The sequence below is a fragment of the Echinops telfairi genome, unplaced genomic scaffold (assembly GCF_000313985.2).
Source record: "Echinops telfairi isolate 266 unplaced genomic scaffold, ASM31398v2 ScPeMD7_70;HRSCAF=299, whole genome shotgun sequence".
In the NCBI taxonomy this organism is placed as follows: Eukaryota; Metazoa; Chordata; class Mammalia; order Afrosoricida; family Tenrecidae; genus Echinops; species Echinops telfairi.
The window spans coordinates 2,133,178-2,138,431 of record NW_022103968.1 but is presented as its reverse complement, the minus strand read 5'-3'; positions in this window follow the sequence as shown (position 1 = coordinate 2,138,431).

The window sequence follows — 5,254 nt, the reverse complement described above, 5'->3', positions numbered from 1 at the left end:
CGGAGCCCACAGGGCCGGAAGCCTGGGCGGCTGAGGAAAGGCTGTGGACTAGATGGACCCCCGGAGCCTTCCTTAGTCAGAAGAGCGCGCGGGACCAGGCTCCAGGTGTCAGGGCCTGGACAGGGCGGGGCTTCTGTCCGGCAGCAGCGTACTGGCCCTGGTGGCCCAAAGTTGGCAGTGCAGATGCACGCTCACCTGGACAGTGGAATGCGGGGACAGTCTCCAGTCTGGCTGATGTAAATAGAACTAATTTCCACAGGGCATGGATGCTACAAACCTGGACCCCTCACGGGAGACCTCCCGCACAGGTAGAAAGGGGACAGACAGCCCTAGTGAAGACACCCCTGGAAGATCCACATTTGGAGACCTCTGCCAAGGGTCACTTCTCTGATCTGCAATAGTGAGGCCACCCAGCAAATGACCAAAAGCAGGGCCTTGGCTCACCCCTAACGACGACTGTAGGCCAGCAAGGTGGTCAAGTGGTCCAGCCTGGTGTCTGCCATGGGGTCAGAAGCTGCTGCCTTCTAGATCCACTCCAGGCCTGCCCACCCCTGCTCTCACCCCTAACGAAGCACCTGGACCCCCCAGCCCTGCTTCTACAACTGGAAGCCCACTGCCAGCCTGCCCCACCCCCACCCCCAGCCCTGGCCCCGCCTCACTTTTGCACGGTAACCCAGCTTCACTCGTGACAGTGAATGTGCTGAATCATGAAACCCTACTGGAAGGCAGAAGCTATTTTTGGCCATTTATTTAGTATAAAGCTGCGCAACATAGAAGGCACATCCTTTATGACGGCGCTACATAAGGAAGGAGCTAAGAGATGATGTGTTCCCTTTGTCACCCTCCTTTGGGAGTCACGTGGAATGTGAGTCAGCATGACCACTGATGCAATAGGCACTGTTTTAAGATTCAGCACCACCGTCGCTTGAACTGCAGCGAACTTGCCTTCCATGTTACACCCAAGCCAAGACAGCACAGCAAGCTCAGGAGAGTGAAGAGTCCGTGTCTAAGTCTGAGTCCTACAGGGAGGAAACCAGGGCTGTGGTCATCATGTCTCCCACAACTAGTGGCTTCAGAGGCAAGGCAGGGAGGGGGTTGCTGTCACGTGCTCACTTTGCACTCGAGATGCCCCTGGATCCATCCCCGACAAGGCCCAGGGACTATTGGTTGAACTTGAGGGCCTCTCCTCCTCTCCAATCGTCCTCCATGGACTTCCACCCAGCCAGGTCCTCTCCTGCCTCTGCACAGCTTTCCGCTAGCTTCCCCAAAGGCAGGAGTTCATGGCCCTATTTCCCCTGAGCCTGTCCTCACCCTGCCCACCAGCCATTCCTCCCAAGCCTGCTAAAGAACACGCAGGCCTGGCCCTCGGTGGGACTCCAGTGAACATAGCTTCCAGGAATGAGGGACGTGGGTACCACCTTGACCTTGGGAGTCAGGACAGGAAGAACTGCCCCCTGGGGTCAGTGGCAGGAGCCACATGACCAGGTGTGAGCAGCCCCGGGGCACTCATCCACTTTATGGGAAAGAAGAAACTCAGGGACCAGGGCTTGGTCCTCATGTGAAAATAGCACAGAGCCTGTTCTCTTGCCCCGCCATCCCCCCTCCCCCCACCAGGCTTCTTCCATAAATGGATGCAGTCCTGACTGCCCTCTTTCCTTGCCTGCCTCTCTCCTGCAAATACTGTGGTAGGCGTGCCAGGCACAGCCCCTGTGGTGAACAAAGCCCCTGCCCTCACAGAGCTTATGGCTGACTTGAAGATTTTCCCTTGTTATGAGAGATGTGAAAATAAAACAGAACTGCCTCTGTGAGGTTCGAGTTGGGAAAGGCTTAGAGGAAGCTGACAGGTTAACCCTAATTCTCCCAGGCCCGTAACAATCAATTTCCATCTCATCCGTTCTTGTCTGTCAATGGATATTTCTTACTGCACTGTACTGAGAAATGAACATTCACAAATACCAATATTCAAACCTGTTTTAATATTTACTTGGATCTCGCTCTCCATAACGTGCAATTGGCCTTGTGGCCACTTCTCACCGCTGGAGATTTAAAGCACGAGACAGGTTGTTAGCAAGCAAATGCCCAGGAATAGCACATGAGAAAGGTCCTTATGGTTCGCTGCTAGAACTGCCCCTTTCCACGTGAGAGACCCAGGTTCCCCGCCCAGGCAGTGCACTTCCTGCACAGCCACACTGCACACACACACCCCCATTCCCCCCACCCTACCCCGTCTATCACCATGTGTTGCTGTGGTGCTGGGCCGGTTTCAGGAGAGCTTCCACACTGACAGGGGAGGAAGAAATGGCTGGTGATTTCCTTTGGGAACCAGCTAGTAACAGCCTCTGGATCACAACAGCCAGTCTATGGTCCATCGTAATGAAGGTGCAGGACTGAGCAGGGTTTCCTTCCGCTGCTCGTGGGTCACCAGGACCCAAGGACGTCCTTGCTGGCAGCTTACAACAATGGCAAGAGTGGCACATGAGTCTGAGGGTGGAGAAGGGTGCAGAGGACCGACCGTGTGTCGTGGCAGAGGTGGCCAGAGTCACTACCCCAGAATCAAAGCCAGAATGCCGCCAAGAGCTCGAGGCAGGTTGGTTGGGGTCAGACCTCATGACACATTCTCACTGTGGTCATACACATTTCTGAGGTCAGGGAACCCCCACCCACACCCCACACCCATCCTCATCATCTGCCTTCTTCAGTCCCGAGGTCACAGCCGTGCACAAGGTGGGCTAAACCAATCTGTGTTGAATTCGTGAATACGTCGCTGAATGATCAAAGCCATGTGCTCGCGGAAAATTCTAATACACAGCAGAATTTTGGCAGAAAGAGTGATGCAGCTCCAGGTACCCTTCACCTAGCTTCAGCAATCCTCTGCACTCTCATATGACCCTGGCCCAACCATTCTTTCCCCCACCCACCATTTGTCTAGTCCTAGGCACTCTATTTTTTTTTTATTCATAGAACTCAAAGCTTTGGACGAAGTCAACGTAGTTCCCATGCCTGGTGTCAGGCCCCAAGCGGCTACCTTATCTTGCACACTCACTATTAGCCTCTGGCCAGCCCTCTGACCAGCTACTCCATCCCAGCATGATCCCTAGCCTCTCCAACTACTCCACATGGCCCTAGCTTCTGAGCCTGGGCCCACTCAGATCCGCAGAAGGCATAATTTGGATAGGCATACTCTTTCACGGGCACAACGCCCATACTAGATCCCCAACATGTGGAAAGAGGGCAGCAGTGGTAGGAAAACCCAAGTGGAAGCCTTTAAAATTGCCCCGAACCTAGGAAAATAGTAAACCAAGCGCAGTAATGCATTCCAGATTGACTGAAGGGATTGACGGCACCATCGAGAACTTGAAGGATGCAGGCATGGTGATTCCTACCACATCCTCATTCAACTCACCTGCCTGGCCGATGCTAAATAAATAAATAAGGAAAACCCAAGCAGGTAGTGACTCCCACTGCAGCACCTGTTCCAGATGTGGTTTCACTGCCTCGGCAAATTAGATTGTTTCCTGATACCTGGTATGCAGCTGCTGATACGGCTAATGCCTTGCTTTCTCCATATCTATTTTGAAGGACCAGCAATATACCTGCACTGTCTTACCTCACAGGTACATCAACTCTCCAGCACTAGGCTGCAATTTAATCCTCGGGGACCTTGATTGCCTTTCCCTTCCACAAGATGTCACCCTGGTCCCTTGGCTCAATGAAATGATGCTTATTGGATCTGGTTTTGAATAGATAGCAACAACTCCAGACTTACTGGTATAGCATTTGCCTGCTAGAGGGTGGGAAGTTTATTGAACAGAAATTCAGATGCCTTCCACTTCAGGGAAATCTCTAGGGCTCCAGTGTTGTGGGGCATGTTGAGACATTCCTACGAACGTGCAGGATAGGTCATTACATCTGGCTCCTCTCACAATGAAAACCAAAGCACAATGCCTGGTGGGCTTCCTTAAATTTCAGAGACAACATTTCCCTCAGGAAGGCCCCTCTCTGGCCTATTTACCAAATGACTCAGAAAGCTGCTAGCTCTGAGTGGGTCCCAGAGCAAGAACACGCTGCCACTCGGGCCATAAGATCCAGAGGCTCCAATGGTGCTTGAAACAGTGGTGGAAGGTCTACACATGTGCAGTTTGGGGTCTCTAGAAAGTACCCACTGGCAAATCACAGTGCGGACCCTGAGGGTTTGGGAGCGAAGCCCTGCCCTGTCACCATCTCCAGATAACTACTCTCCTTTGGAGAAATGGCTTTGGGTTTCTACTGCGCCTGAGCACAGACTGAACACCTCACCATGGACCAACAAATCACCACGGCCTGAGCTGGCTGTTGTCTGATGCAGAGTCACGAGGGTGGATGTGCACCGCAGCTCATCCTCATGAAGGGGAAGTGGGATATCTGAGAGTTGGCTTGAGTACAACCTGAAGGTGCTAGTAAATTGCATGAGGAAGTGTCCCAAATGTCCGTCTCCACTCCAGTCACATTGCCTTCCTTTCCCCAGTCGGCGCTTTCTGGGGAATATTCCTTACAATCTGTTGACCGAGGAAGAGGAAGCCTGTGCCTGGCTTACAGGTTCTGTGTGATATGCAGGCACCATCTGAAAGTGGGCAGGGCAGCACGGCAGCCCCCTCTGTGGCTTCCCTGAAGGACAGTGGTGAAGGGAAATCTTCCCAATGGGCAGAAGTTGGGGCAGTGCAATGAGGTGCTCGTTTTCTCTGGAAGACGAGATGGACAGGGGTGAGACTGTACACTGACACATGAACTACGGCTGCACACACAGGGCTGGGGAGGAACAGGCCTGGAAATGGATGACAAGGAAAGGTGGGGAAGGGATCTGTGAGGAGCACTTCCTGAATGAGGATATGCTTCTCATGAGCATGCTCACCAGAAGATCAGGCAGATAGAATGGGACCTTCTTTGGGAACCGGGCACCCTCTCCCCAGTCCCTCCTGTCATTGCCCACTGGGCTCCTGAACAAAGTGGCCACGGGGGCAGGGATGGGCATTATGCATGGGATCGGCCACTTGGATTTCCACTCACTGAGGCGGACTTGGCGACAGCACTGCTGAGTACCCAATCTGTCAGCAACAGGGACTAACATGGAGTCCCCAGAATGGCACCGTTCCTCCGGGCAAACCGCCAGCCACCTGGTGGCAGGTTGATTGCATTGGGCCTCTTCCATTGCGCATGGAAAGAGCAACATTTCGCTCTTCCTGGGATGGACGTTCACTCTGGGTACAGATTCTGCTCT